The 15,618-nt window shown below is 50.6% G+C and overlaps 1 protein-coding gene across 8 annotated transcripts in view; it reads left to right on the forward strand.

Annotated features, from left to right (window-relative positions):
- The window catches only part of LOC122451780 (calmodulin-binding transcription activator 1), a 664,205-nt gene that overhangs the window by 593,737 nt on the left and 54,850 nt on the right, over positions 1-15,618 (forward strand). The window contains exon 1 of one of the 8 annotated variants that reach the window (XM_043484687.1): positions 13,323-13,501. The exons of the other annotated variants lie outside the window; for them this stretch is intronic. The gene's annotated coding sequence lies outside the window, so the exon portion shown is untranslated. Of the gene's footprint in view, positions 1-13,322; positions 13,502-15,618 lie in introns of those variants that run through there. 8 annotated transcript variants of the gene reach the window in all.

The following is a 15,618-nucleotide window of genomic DNA, read 5'->3' on the forward strand; positions in this document are numbered from 1 at the left end:
TAGGTGTGCAATACGATATTGCGGAAGATTGATGAAATAGCTCCAGAAAGAATGAAGAAGCTGGGCCAAAGCAGAAACGACAGTTGTGGGTGTGTCTGGTGGTGAAAGTAAACTCTGATGCTCTAAAGAACAATATTGCATAGGAATCTGGATCAAGGTAAATTGGAAGTGGTCAACAGATGGCAAGAGTGAACACTGACATTTTAGGAATCAGTGAACTTAAATGGACTGGAATGGGTGATTTTAATTCAGATGACCATTATATCTACTGCTGTAGGCAAGAATCTCTTAGAAGAAATGGAGTAGTCCTCATAGTCAACAAAAGAATCCGAAATGCAAAGAATCTGAAATACTTGGGTACAATCTCAAAAATGTCAGAATGATCTCAATTTGTTTCCAAGGCAAACCACTCAATATCACAGTAATCCAAGTCTATGTCCCAACCATTGATGCCGAAGAAGCTGAAGTTATACTCATGCTGCTGCTGCTGCCAAGTCGCTTCAGTCGTGTCCGACTCTGTGCGACCCCATAGACGGCAGCCCACCAGGCTCTGCCATCTCTGGGATTCTCCAGGCAAGAACACTGGAGTGGGTTGCCATTTCCTTCTCCAATGCATGAAAGTGAAAAGGGAAAGTGAAGTCGCTCAGTCGTGTCCGACTTCTAGCGACCCCACAGACTGCAGCCCACCAGGCTCCTCTGTCCATGGGATTTTCCAGGCAAGAGGACTGGAGTGGGTTGCCATTGCCTTCTCCAAGTTATACTCATAGTTACAGTTAATTGCATTAAGAGGACCCAGATGGAAATGAGCCACGAGAAGAAGTGTGCAGGGTGGGGTCCAAGAGGGCACCAAACATCCAGCTTCCCCTGTCTTCTCCCATGGAGTCATAGTCAGCATTAATGTCCCTGGATCAACGTATGACAGTGTTCATGGAGAATCACCAATCAGGGAAGCTCCCCTGGGTCTTGGTGTCCAGAGTTTTTACTGGGGCTCCATCACATAGTATTGGAGCTCCATCACAAAGCTCCAATACTTTGGCCACTGATGCAAAGAACATCACTGGAAAATACCGATGCTGGGAAAGATTGAAGACAGGAGGAAAAGGGGGCAACAGAGGATGAGATGGTTAGATGGCATCATCGGCTCAATGGACATGAGTTTGAGCAAACTGTGGGAGACAGGGAAGGACAGGGAAGCTGGGTGTGCTGCAGGCCATGGGGTTGCAAAGAGTCAGACATGACTGAGTGACTGAAGAACAGTTACACAGGTGTGAGCAACTGCCCATGTGGCTGATCTCAGCTTGAGTCTCCAGTCTCTCCTGAGTTGGTTGATACCATGTGACTGAAAGCTTTTACCCTAAATCACATAGTTGATCCTTCTAGCCTGGCCAGCCCCAACCCCACAACTATCCAGTATAACTAGCTCTTACCTTAAATCATATTATAGGACTATCCAGTGACTCAGGCAAACTAAGCCACTCCCAGCTGATGTGGCGTTCCAAGGGCATGGAGCTCACCTCCCAGAAGGCAAGGACAAAAAAAAAGCCAGTCTTCTCTTCAGTCAAGGTTAAAATCTCTACTGTGCAGAACTGCACCTCCCCTCCTCTGCCCCTACCTGGTTCTTGCCTGTCTCCCCTGCTCCTCACCCCAGCAGACCAATTCCTTTCTGCTGTTCTTGTTGAGAGGAGAAATGCTGTGTGTCTGCCATGGTTTTTGCTGTTGTTTTTAAAGTGTCGCCCACATGCAGATCTTGTGTAGCACTCAGCAAGTCTTTCGGCCCAAAGAACACATTTTATTATGAAAAATGGTTTGGGCGACTACTTTGTCTTCTGCAGAGAATACTGTGCAAAGCTCAAGATTTCCTGGGCAGGGATGTGAAATTCACTAGATTGCAGATCCATCCACTTAAATGTGAAATCAAATGAGAAATTTTAAGAGCCTTTGACAGCTAAGGTTATTATTCTGACATATTATCTCAATTACCTCCTTAAATTACTCACCTGTGCCATGGCCCGTGATGCTCTGTAAATGAACCTTCAACCCGTCTCCATTCTGCAGACAGCAACCCCCACCCCCCGCTCCAGCACTGTTCTCTCCTCACTAAAGTGTTCTGGTGGCTCCATTTGCTGCTGAAGGGTTATGAGCGGCTCCATTTGGAGCTGCTGCCCAGTCAACTCCCTCCTCTACGCTCTCCCCATCTCCCTCTCCCGTACTGGGGGCTGGGAGCCCCCTCACCAGTGCCCCCTCCTCCAACAATGCTCCTTTCCTCCCCCAACACTGACAGAAATGGATCTGACCTTGCAAATGGATCTGACAACCTGAGTGTAGACAGGAATCTCAGAGCTGGGGTGGGGGCCTGGGCAAAGATCATCCCTGCTCAATAATTCACCGTTAAGAGAAAAGGAAGACATGGATGCAGCGTTCAGCCGTTCTCTATGATGTTAACAATTCAGTGAGATTCCAAGACATAAAAAATGCATTGATGCTCTAATTTTATAAGCTTGATGATGTTTATTATGACATCAGAGGCCTGGCCAGGGCCCCTGGGAAATAAGCTAAAGCCAGGGACACTCTGAGCAGGGCCTTCCCAGAAATGCTATAGACATGGCCCTATGAGGTTGGGCCTGGTGCATTCAAAGCCCCCAGTGCCCTGGAACTTGGAGATGGCTGGTGCATTTCTCACGAGGCTTTCCTGGTGGCTCAGATGGTCAAGAATCTGCCTGCAATGCAGACCTGGATTCAGTCTTTGGGTCAGGAAGGTCCCCTGGAGAAGGAAATGGCTGTCCACTCCAGCATTCTTACCCGGAGAATTCCACGGATCGAGGAGCCTGGCGGGGCAGTCCATAGGGTTGCAAAGAGTCGGACACAACTGAACGACTAACATTTTCACTTCACTTTTTTGGAAAAGTGGCAGGAAAATAGAAAACTCAGAGCAGAGAGCAGTCATGCAGCAGGACATGTGAACCTCCAGGTCCTCTGATTGCGCTCACAGACATCATTTCTTCCCCAGCATCCTCAGGTTTGATTCCCAGTAAGAAGGTGAAGAGGAGCTCGTTTTATATCTGCTGAAAGGCCCTGACATTAAGTTACTTGAAAGCCAGTTAAAGCGTGGAGGATCTTTGGGTGGGGCTGCATTTCTCAGGAAAGCATCCCAGGGGATTTCACTTTGATGTGGATGGTACTTCTCAGGCCCATGGGCAGCAGGGCCAAACCAGGGGCTGCTGACTCAGCATCAATGGTCCAGAAGCTGGTGAGGTGCAGGCCTGCGTGGGGTCATGGCCACACTGTGAGGAACCAACCAGGGTGTCAAAGAGAGACCAGCCTGGGGGGTCGGGGGGGCAACACATGTGTGTGTAACACATCTGTGCTTTTCCTTGGCCGCTGTTTTTGTTTTTCTCAGCAGCAACGTTTAGCACCTAAGGTGTCTAAAACTTCCTGAGTTCACTGTGTCAGCTCTGCTTCTCCAAGATTGTTGTAGCTTAAAATGCACCCACCTCTCATTGTGCTTTCCCTTTTGATAGCCTTTTCTTCTTTTCGGTAACACAGAACATGATTTGACAAGCCTCCACTAGTGACCTCGGTAATGATCTGTTATTTGTAGGAAGCTGCTTGTTGCTTCTCTAAACGGGGGACTTCCCAGCTCCTGTTACCACTGATGCCGAAGTTTCAGGGTTTGGTCACAGCAGTTGTCAGGATGGTGATTTCAAAGTGGTCTTCAGTGTAGACACCCAGTCTTTTGACTCTGTTGTCACCTTCAAGAGAATATGCTCATTTCTCTTTAATCAGATTATCACATTTAAAAAAAATGAATAGTATCTTGTTCATCAAAAAAAAAGTACAACACAGCAGTTTTAATAAATGTATTTTGAGTGTGCCTTTTGGGTAAACACTCCTATTCTTCTTTTTAAAAATATTTATTTATTATTTGGCTGTGTTGGGTCTTAGTTGTGACATACAGGATCTTTGTTGCATTATGCTGGATCTTTCATTGCAGGACAGGCTCAGTTGCCCTAAGGAATGTGGGATCTTACTTCCCTGACCAGGGATCGAACCTGTGTCTCCTGCACTGCAAGCCAGACTGTTAATTAATCACTGACCCACCAGGGAAGTCCTGACATACGTGTTCTTCATTGTGACTCCACTGGGCAGTAGGGTGCATGGCAGAGAGGCCATCTGCAGCCTGGAAAGTGCCTGTGATGCTCTCGAGACCCCGAAGCCTGGAACTTCCCAAGATCCTCCCTGGAAAGATCCACTGGGGGTGGGGTTGGAACCTGACTTGGCAAGGGTGGCCTTGAACATGGTTGTGTTGTTCAGTCACTAAGTCATGTCAGACTCTTTGCAGCCCCAAGGGCTGGAGCCCGCCAGGCTCCCCTATCCTTCACTATCTTCTGGTGTCTACTCAAATTCACGTCCATTGAGTTGGTGATGCTATCTAACCATCTCATTCCCATAGAATTCTGCACTTGAAGGTCTATAATCCCTCAGCCAGGTAAAGAGATGCATGGATAGGTGAGGAGCTGAACTTAGAAGACAAAGATGGTCTTAGTCAGTTTGTCTTTGTTACTGCCCGGTGACAAAGTACCACAGACCTAACAGCTGAAATAACAGACATTTATTTTTTCACAGTTCTGCAGGCTAGAAATTTGAGGTCAAGGCGTGAGCAGGTTTGGTTCCTCTTGAGTCCTCTCTCCGTATCTTGCTATATGACTTCGTCTTGCTGTATCCTCACATGGCCTTTCTCAGTGTGCTCACCCCTGCTGTCTCTTTGGGTGTCCAGATTTCCTCTTTGTGTAAAGACACAGTCACTTTGGGTTAGGCTTCACCCTAACAGCCTCATTTTCATCTAATCACTTTTTTAAAGGCCCTGATTCCAAACCCTACAGTAGCAATCTGAAGTCCTGAGAATCAGGGCTTCAATCCATGGATTTGGTGGGGGGAGGGGGAGGGGGAAGACACCACTCAGCCCGTGAAAGAGCCATTCTCCAAAATTGAGATATCCTGCATGAAGAGGATTTCATCCCTGCCATGAGAGCTTTGCCAAGGCCCCAGGCCTGCCCTCTGAGACCCCATGGAGGGCCTGACACTCAGACCCCCAGGCCAGGGGCTTCAGCTGGAGTTTTGCTGGCTTGTGCTTGAGTTTTATGGCTCCCTTGGCCAAGATATGGACTAGTCAAGTCACCTTGCCCTGTTGTTTAGCTACAACAAGGAGCTAACACCTTTTGGGCACCAGGCTTCGAGCTTACCCTGGGATGCAGCTCCTGTAATCATCCCTGTTTTATAGATTAAGACACTGAAGCTTACAGAAGAGAGCCTTTCCAAAGTGTCAGAGCTGGAAACCCTGCCCAGCCCTTCTGCCTCCTGCGTTGAGCACTCACCACTTGGCTACTCTGTCTTCTAGGGGTTTTAGGGTTCTGGATTAAAATAAAGCCCAGGCACAGACTGGCCTGGCTGGCCCTGCTTAGAGGGTCCTCAGGCCAGACATGACCCTGTCTCCTTGAGTGTGTCTGCTGTGTGCCATCCAGACTCCTGGCACCAAAGGGTGGTGTTAACAAGTGCAGCTTCAGGAAGTGAGCTGGGGAAGGAAGGGGCAGTGGCCCTGCCAGCCAAGCCGCCAAGCCTATCCTTTGGTCAAAGAGGGGCCCTTCACCTGCTTGTACTGTCATGGAAGCTGTTTCTCTAGTTTCCATGTGAGGCCAAGCAGAGAGCTCCAGCTCTGGAGTGTGGAAGCTCGGGGCCTCTGCTGCTCACTAGTGCACAGTCCAGGGCAAGTTACTCAACCCGTTGTGCCTCAGTTTCTTCCTCTGTAAAACTGTGGTAATAAGAACACCCACTGTACAAACTTGGTGTGAGGATGAAAGGAATTAACATGTGTAAAGAATGGAGTTGGTACCCAGTAAATATTATCTTGATGATGATGGTGGTGGTGATGGTGATGGTGGTGATGATGATAGTGATGATGATGGTGGTGATGGCAGTTCCCATCTCAAGAGGAAGAACCAGGTCTCTCCCCTCCCCAGGTGGCACCTGCTCATTGAGCTGTCTTCACTCTCTGTCCATGGAGGCTGCACCTCCTTGTCCATGAGGACCATTTCACCCAGAGACCTAGAGCACATGGGACCTTGGTGAGGTAGAAGGCCTGGGTGGAACCATGAGCCACGCTGGCGTGGGTTAAGGGGTCTGGGTCCTCTTGCCTCACTTCTTCCTAAATGACTACAAAATAGGATTTGGTTAGAGGTCCCTCTCCTCCATCTGTGTGTGACTCTTAGCTGTGCCTTAGGCTTTCAGGCCAGTCACCCTCACACACCAACTGTGCACTCCAGCTCGTTTTAATAACAGAGGTAGTAAACTGTGGTGGGAAAGAATCTGCCACAACAAAAGACCCTGGAGCATATCATGAAGACCATCACAGTCCCAGTCCTGGCCTTGGTCCTCATCCCGAAGCCCACACTGGGTGTCCTGTCCCTGGGCTCCCACTTTACATTCATTATCCAATTTCATCCTCTCCCTGCTTCCAAGAGATGTTTCATCCCCATTTTCCTGACAAGGAAGCTGAATCTCTCCAGGTGACTTGTTCTATGTCACACAGCTCAGGGCTGCACATAGTAAAGCCCACTGAATGGGTGCTTTATCACTGCATGTTATCACTTCCTGAGTGTACGTCGGATTATCCATTTTTTGACTATACCGCTGAGCACATCTCTGCATGCCCCCCACTCTGATAGGAGACTAGCCATTCTGTTTATCATCTGGCACATGTATCATCCTGGGGCTGGGTGGAGAGGGATTATATATTATCCATATATAACTATGGATGGGTCTGTATAAGCCACCAAGGAGAATGCGTGAAGGTGGTTTCTTTCACCCAACTTCTTTGGAGTCTCTTCCTGCATCACAGTCCTTAAGAGAGACTTCCAAGCTCCTAGGCTGATGGCTAATGAACGTCTTCCTCCTTCTAGATTAGCGCTGACAGCCTTCCTGGGCTAATACCGATCGTGGCAGCATGGTTTGCCCAGGTAGCAAACATCTTCTCTCCTACAACTGTCCCCTACAGTAATCTAATGCTGTGTAACTAACGACCGCAAAGCTGAGTGGCTCAAAACAGCAAGCATGCTTGCGTCAGTGCCCTCCATGCTGTGGGCTGCCTGGGTGCACACAAGCAGCTGCATTCACGGGACTGGTCATTTCAAATCCAATAGTCCCTGCGGTCGAAGCTCAGGGGCCCTTGCTCTGTCAGGTTCTGCTGGACCTGCCAGGACCCCATCTGCATGGCTTTAGATCTCATTTTGCAGAAGAGGAAACTGAGGCACAGGAAGAGCAAGGAGCTTGGCACACAGGTACTTAGTGGTTAGGCAGGAACCAGAATCCAGGCTGCCTTCCCCCACCCCAGCGCCTCCCTCCTATGGAAGGTTCAGGGGCCTGACCAGGACACTGGCAACTCAGCTGAAGTGTTTACTGTTCTCTGAAAGCCCGCCTTCACCTCTGAATCACTCAACCATTTGATGGAGAACCCTGGTCTATAAGGGACTTCTCCAGGAGGAACCCCAAGTTCAGGACACAGTTCTCTCTAGGATCCCTAGCTGTCTAGGAGGCAGTCAAAGCAAGTGGGAACTGGATGTACTCACCCCTGGTCTTTCCACAATCCTTCAGAAGCACAATTAGAAATGAACCCTCTTCTGAGGTCCTCCTCGGAGGCCCCTGGGGGGGGGGTCTTCCTCATGGTGTTAAGCGCCTCTCCTGTGTCTGTTTTGTCTCCTCACTGAGCAGTCACCTGGCCCAGCCTCTCTATCCACATTCTCCGTCACCACCATATCCCACTGAGGGCTGGATATGGGGACTCGGTGAGCAGGAGGGGACCCACTGACCGAGGGTCAGCCATCAGACCCTCCTGACCTCAGTTTTCCTTTTTCCATCACTTGGTCTTCTCTTCTAAAGTTAATCCATTGATTCTTTTTATGCTTCATTCTTTTTCTCTTCCTTTTATTGTGTTTGTGTTTTACAACTCTTTGTTGTTCAGTCACTAAGTTATATCCAACTCTTTGCAACCCCATAGACTGCAGCACGCCAGACTTCCCTGTCCTTCACTATCTGCCAGAGTTTGCTCAAACTCATGTCCATTGAGTCACTGATGACATCCAACCACCTCATCCTCTGCTGCTCCCTTCTCCTCTTGCCCTCAATCTTTCCAGCATCAGGGTCTTTCCCAATGAATTGGCTCTGCTGAGATATAATTAACATACTGTATAATTCACCCACTTAAGGTGTACGATTCAAAGTTTTAGACTATTCATTGGGTTGTACAGTCATTACCACTACTCAATTTTTGAAATCATTCATTCCTCCAAAAATAAACCCCTTTACTCATAACAGTCCTGTCCCACTGCCCCTAGGCTCCTTCCCCCACGCCCCCACCCTCCCCACTGCTTAAGGCAACTATTCATCTACTTCCAAATTTCTATAAACCTCCCTATTCTAGAGTCATATCATTTGAACTGGCTTCTTTCAACTCAGCATAGTGTCTTCAAGGTCCATCCTTGTTGGAGCAGGTGTCAGTTCTGGCTTCTTTCACCTAGCCATTTGTTTTTCTCCTTTGGAGAAATATCTATTCAGATCCTTTGCCCATTTTTTTAAAAAATTAGGCTTTCTTTTTATTCTTGAGTTGTAAGAACTCTTTTTATATTTTATATAGAATTTCCTTATCACATATATGATTTACAAATATTTTCCCCATTCAGTGAATTGTCTTTTCAGTTTATTTTTTTCACCTTCGTGATGGTGTCTTTTGAAGCACAAATGTTTTTAATTTTTATGAAGCCCAATTTATTTATTGATTTATTTTTGGTTGTCCAGGCATATGATGCCATAGCTGAGAAGCCATTGCCAAATTCAAAAGACTGGGAGATTTACCTCTACATTTTCTTCTGAGAATTTTGTAGTTTGGTCCTTACATGTAACTCTTTGATCCATTTTGAGTTGATTTTTACATATGGGGTGAGGTAGGAGCCCAACTTCATTCTTTTATATGGGGACATCCAATTGCCCCAGACCTATTTGTTGAAAAGACATACAGGGCTTTCTTTCTTCATTGAATTATTTTGTCACTCTTGCCCATGGTTTCTAAAAATACTTTTTTATTTCTTAAGGCCTTAAAGATGCACTGATTATGCATCTTGTACTTATTTTTAAGTGGTCACTTATTTTGGAAAGACACCTATTTGATTATTTTTATTAGAAGTTGATATGTACAGAAACATATTTGATTTCTTATGTGATAGGAGAGGTGAGGTTATGCTGCAGTAACAGACAACCCAAGGTAAAGTGATTTATTTCTCTCTCATGCTCAAATTCAATGCCAATTGGTAAGAAGAGCCCCAATCACCCTGGTCACTCGGGTACCTGACCCAGTAGTTTACCTCTTGACATAAACAAGCTCTCACAGCTGCCAGGGCTGAAGAAAAGAATGTCATGAACAGGTCCTGGTTCTTAGAACTTTCCCAGACTGCTTTCTTAACAGGAATCTAAATGATGGCGGGAGTTTTCAGGTACTTGGGAGAACCATCAGAGGGGCAGGATGAGTGCAGGTTTGAAACTTGAAACCCAGATCTCCTGCTTACCATCGATATGACTTTAGGCAAGTTATCTAACTCCTTGCAGTCTCATTTCCCCCTCTCTGGACAATATCCAACTTGCAGGAGAAACAGCAGCAGTGTATGTGAGTGAGTAGTGTAATAGCAGGTAGATGTCAGGCACCCAACAAACTGTAGTTCCCTTTATCCTCAGCTGCAGCAGCAAGTTCCCCTTTGGTTCCTCCTGAAACCCTCAGCAGAGGTTAGGTTTCTGCTTAAACAACTTATTGACCAGAGACATGTTAATAAATCTTTTGTTACTTGGACATTATTGACCAGAGACATTTCAATATTCACTTACATAACAAATCATCGGTCACAGGTGTTAATTTCTATAAAAAGCCCCTGGTCAATAAAATGTTAAAAAAGAAAGAATACTGAAGCAAAAATATAATGTGTTAAGATGCAACAACCGCATTGGTCTGGATGCTGCCAAGTGAACTGATCACTGAGCAAAGATTTCTTCTTCACTATTTAAAAAACCGACTCAGGTAAACTCCAGGTTTACTCCAGGTAAACTCAGGTAAGCCCCATAAAAACCGAGTGGAAGAATTTGTTTGAAGCGCAGGCCTGTCTTACCCTGTCATTTCCTAACCTGGAACAGAGGAACATGAATACCCTGTGGGTACTTGGATGCAGTATGCTGCCCAAGCTCCTAGCTTGCTCTGGAAGCATCCAGCTCACCCTACTCCCCACCTCCCAGCTTTGCCTGCCTTCCAGGCAGGGGCCCATGGAGGACACTTGCTCTGGTGACCTCTACCCTGAGACAGAGATTTAGAGGGGAAGGAGAGGGGGAGATCTTCCAGGAAGTGGGTGGCCCCAGCAGAGGAAAGTAAGAGGACTTTCCTAGTGTAGAAATGTCACCTCGGGCTGCCTGAAAGAGAGCTCCAGGCTGCTGTCCCTGACTCTGACACCAGGGCACAGCCAATGTCCTGAAGCATCCACAGCCATAGATACTTGGATACATGGGTACTTGGATAACATTTCTTTCATGCCAAGTGGACACGGGCTGCTGCAGGAAGGGTGAAGGGTCATGGCAGGCAGTGGGGATGGCCAGGTCTGAACCAGAGCTGAACTTCCATCTTTTTAAAAGCAAATCCAAGGAGGGCGGGAAGTAAAAACCAACTTCCCCACATGAAAGATAGAAAAGACTAGAGGCGTTCTCTTTAGTTGGTGTCCAGGTAGCTGAACCTGGACCCAACATCCTGAGTTCCCTGCACTGTCAAGTATAAAGGCAGGTGTTGCCCCTTGTGATCCCACCTCCCCAGTTGGTCTCTGTTGCTCCCAGTTCACTCAGAGCAATTCAACACCTATTAGCAGGGTCCTTCCAGTATGCATGATGCTGTGCAAGGTGCCAGGATAAGCTGAGATTCCATTCCTGTTGTCAAGGAGATTAGCAGTGTCTCTTTCTTAGCTAGTAATAACTAACTTTTAAAAATACTTATTATCAGGAAGACCCCCTGGAGTAGCCAGAAACTCAGAAGCCCCCTCTCCTTCCAGTCACTATCCACCACCCCAAGATGTTCTAATAGCATCTAGAGAGCTAAATTTTAATAAGTATACCTTAAGTGCCAGGCACTGATATAAGTATCTTACATCTACCAGCTCATCTAATTCTCACCCGCAGATAGGAAGGCACAGTTAGCAAGCAGGAAAATCTAACTAACACTGTCCCCAGCTACTACCCTTACATTGCCTCCCCTGGAAACAAATAGAACCTGCTCACCCTGTGCTGAAATACTGATGCATAACAATGATCCTGGGGCTGCTCTGTGGAGAGCAGCCTGGGGATCTGAGTCAGGCCTTAATGGATAAGAATGCACCTAGCAGATAAAGGGGAGAATGTGCATAAGCACAGTTGAGAAGTACAGGGGTCCAGTGTGGTGACAGTAGGGGGCAGGTGAGGAAGTATGGGATAGCAGTATGAAGGACTTGTTGGAGCAGGACTGTGAGTGCTCAAGAGTGTTCTGAGTTTGCCGGGGAGGTGAGGCACCCGCTGGGGTTTAGTCAGTGGTCAGCCCCCAAGAGTGAGGCCATAATCCACTTGCTAGCATTCCTGGTTCAGAGGCGTGGCACAGGATGGAGCCATCCCACCCACCCCCCAAAAGATGTCCTGGCTTGGTCCCTAAAGGAGAACTCTGTTTTGGCAGTATAGTCTTGAGGGTTGTGCAAAATTCTCTGGCTGTTTTTGTGTGTGTTTTTGCTGCTGTTTAGTCACTAAGTCGTCTCCGACTCTTTGGGACTCCATGGACAGTAGCCCACTAGGCTTCTTTGTCCCTGGGATTCTCCAGGCAAGAATACTGGAGCGGGTTGCCATCTCCTTCTCCAGAGATCTTCCCGACCCAGGGATCGAACACAGATCCCCTGCATTGGCTGGCAGATTCTTTTCCGCTGATCCACCAGGGAAGCCCACACAGTCTCGAGGGTTGTGCAATTTTCTCTGGTTGTTTTCGTGTGTGTTTGGGTAGGCTCTGAAAAAACAGACTCCGCCCCCATCTTTTGCGACTCTTTTTAACCCAGATGGCAGAGAGGAGACATAACCAGTTTTTAAGATAATTAAGAATATGAAGAAAAAAGGAGAAGATGGGCTCATCATAAACCTGCGTGGGTCAAGCACTTTCTCTGTGCAAGGCCGTGGGTGGGGTTAACTTAAATGAAAGCAGAAGGGGTGGTGCTATCCATCTGAGATGCCTGGGAAGGCTGCTTGGAAACGTGAATCTTGACTGAGAGGTGTGACTTGGGCTTGAGGCGGGAAGCGAGAGGATATTATGCAGAAGTATCCAAGTGAGAAAGCCGAAGCCAGAACTTTTGGACACCAGGGTTAGAGTCGAGGGATGGGCGGAGGCCCTGGAACTCCAGCTAAGGAGGTCGGGCACTGCGCCACCGAAATGGGCGTCTCGGATGCTCCTGAACTCCCACGGGAGCCGTCCTGCACCGGCCCCGCCCTGGTCGACGACCCGAGCCCCTCTGCACTGCGGCTCGGGGACCCGCCCAGTGTCCCGGAGGCCTCCTGAGCGCCGTCCCGCGTCCGCAGCCGTCGGCCGCGCCCCTCCTTCGCGCCCAGCCCTCCGCGCTCCCCTGCTCGCGGCGCAGCGCCGGCTCCTCCCGGGGCTGCATTGCAGACGCCGCCGCCGCAGGGTGCGCCGGGGATGCGCTGGGAGCCCGGGCACGCAAGGCCACTGGGTGCGGGGCTTCCGGGCGGACCCGACGGCGCCCCGGGGCCCGGAGTCGGCGGCCGGGTGCAGGGCGGCTCGGTGAGCAGGGAACACGCAGCCCTAGCGCCCCCGCTGCGCGGCACGGGCCCCCGTGGCCGTGGGCCCGGGGCAGCGGGCGCGGCCGTCGGGCTCGGAGTCGTCCCTGCCCTCGAGTGGACCTCGGCCACTCGGCTGGCGGGTCTCCTGGAACCTGGGCTGGGGGTGCCCGGCGGCTTCGCGAAGAGTCGTGGCGCGCCTGGAGCCGCGGGGCCGCGCTCCGCCCGCACCCTCCGGGCCGGGCCCGCCGCCGTCCAGCGCGGCGCCGCGCGGCTCGGGCGCAGTTCCGGCGCAGTCCCCGCGCCGAGCGGCTCCGCGCCCCACACCTGCCTCTGCCCGGCTCCGGGTGACGTGGCGCTCTTCGATTGGCCCTCGCGGCCAGCAGGGCGGGGCCGAGGCCGGTGAGCTCACCGCCGCGCCCCGCCATTGGCCCGGGCGGTGCACTCGGGCTGTGGCGGGGAGACAACGGTACCCGGAGCCCGAGTCGTTCCAGCTGCGGCGTGTGGAGCTGAGCGGGTCGGGGCAGGGCTGGGCTGTCGGGCCGGGCCGGGCGGGGCCGCGCGGGAGGAGGAAGACAGAGGCGGCTCGGCGCCAGCCCGACGGAGCGTTGGCCGTGCTTACCAAGTCCGAGTGAGTGTGCGTGCGGTCGAGGGGAGAGTCGGCCTGGCGCGTGCGGGGCGAGGGCGGCGGCCGACGGGGGCGCGCGGGGCGGCCCGGCGCGCGGGGGCGGGGCCGGGGGCGGGCGCGCGCGCGCGCCCGGGGCGTGGGGAGCACCCGTGCTCGCGGCGGGGGCGCGCGTGTTTACGCGGAGTTGGGGGGAGGGAGCGTGTCGGAGGAGCGGGTGCGAGGACACGCGCGCTTGTGGAGGCGCGGGGGAAGGGCGTGGGAGGGGCGCGCGTGTTCACGGGAGGGAGGAGTGTGTTTGGACGGCGGGTGCGCGTGGGGGCCAGCGAGAGTGTTTACGGGGCGAGCGTGCGGGAGGGGGTGTTTGGATGAGCATGCGGGGCGTGTGTGGATGGAGCAAGGGGGAGGGCGTGCGCATGTTTGCGGGGCGGGGGTGCAAACACGGGTGTTTACGGAGTGAGTGGGAGGGTGGAGGGGGCGCGCGAGCTGATGGAGAGAGCGCAGGGGCCTGGTGTGTTTTGACGCGTGAGTGCGCGTGGGTCCCGGCGTGTTTACCGAGTGTGTCTGGGTGGGGTGGGCCCACGCGTGTTCGTGGGGGCGCGTGGGGATGAGGGAGGGACGAGTCCGGGAGAGCGCGCACGTGTGGCGGGGAGGTGGGGGGCGCGGGCGTGGGTGTGCGGACACAAGTGTGCGCGCGAGCCAGTGGGAGTGTTTGGGTGAGTGGCGGCCTGGCGACGCGCGTGCGGGGAGTGGCCGCGTCGGGGGAGCGCGGGCGCGAGCGCCCGTGGGCCGCCGGCTGGTTTTTGTTTGCGAATCGCGTCTGGGCGGCGGGCTTTTCGGATGGAGTGCTCGCTCCCGCGACCGGGAGCGGGGAGAGGGGCAGTACCGCCTGGCTCTCGCCCCCAGCGCTTCTGCGGATCCGGCGGTTGGAGGCTGCCTTTTGCTAGCAGGCCAATGGAGTGAATGAACGTTTTATTAATCTGTGCGTAGAACACGGCGGGGAAAGTTGGTTGAGTTCAGAACCCAAAGATTTGGAAGAACTTCCTGAGAGCTTTGCTTACTTGCAGACCAAGGACGGGAGAGGTTCCTTGACCCTGTCTTCCACCAGCCAGGCTCAGCGTAACCTTCTTGCATTTATAAGATCTCTCCTGCTTTGGTCGCCTTGGTATTTGCACAATGTCAGAGGCGGCCCTGGTGGTTTTCAAACGTTTGGGGCCGTTTTTCAATCTTTAGATTTGTGCAGGCATCAAATATCTGAAAACATAATACCCTTGCAAATTATCTTCTCAATTAGTGGCTTCACCAGGGAACGATGGCAGCTTTAAAGCCCGTTTTGTATTTTGTGCACCGTTTCTTATTATGATTACTGTTGGTAAATCTGAAGTACCTAATTGGCAAAACAGATGCAATAAACAGAAGAGCTTTCAGATATGAAGTGCCTCGTCTGTTTGTTTGCTTGAATGCATTGTATTTCTTCCACCAGTGGGGCCAAAGTTTTATCACACATAATAAAATGGCTGGTTCATGTAAAGGAGTCCTTTTCTTTCGCGGTCTGAAGGAGCTTTTCAGAGTTTCTGTACAGAATCTGTGTCATACGAACTATTGCTTGAGAACCTGATTAAAAGAAATATATTAAGCAGTATCACTTTTCATGGTGTTTGTTTATAGAAAGATATTTCTTATTTTAAGACCCAAATCAGATGATAGCAAAGAAGCTTGTGTGTGTGTGTTAGTCACTCAGTCGTGTCCGACTCTTTGTGAGCCCATGGACTGTAGCCCGCCAGGCTCCTCTGTCCATGGGATTCTCCAGGCAAGAATACTGGAGTGGGTTGCCATTCCCTTCTCCAGCAAATAAACTTATGTTTCTCTTTTTCTTAGTTTTAGATTTCAGGAATACAACGATGTTTAATGTTCTAGAAACAACATTTGCTTACAGGGTATGCATTTCCCAAATTAATTCAGGTAGGTGAAAACAAGCAGAGGACTGCCTCGAATTCCTAAGGGACCTGGACCCAGGCATCCTAATTATGTTCCAAATAACCCAAGTGGAAGCTCAGTATTTAGTGCAGTAGTTAATAACAACATCGTATCACTTAAGGATTCTTACTAACTCTTGTGCTTTT

The sequence above is a fragment of the Cervus canadensis genome, chromosome 13 (genome assembly GCF_019320065.1).
Source record: "Cervus canadensis isolate Bull #8, Minnesota chromosome 13, ASM1932006v1, whole genome shotgun sequence".
Classification (NCBI taxonomy): Eukaryota; Metazoa; Chordata; class Mammalia; order Artiodactyla; family Cervidae; genus Cervus; species Cervus canadensis.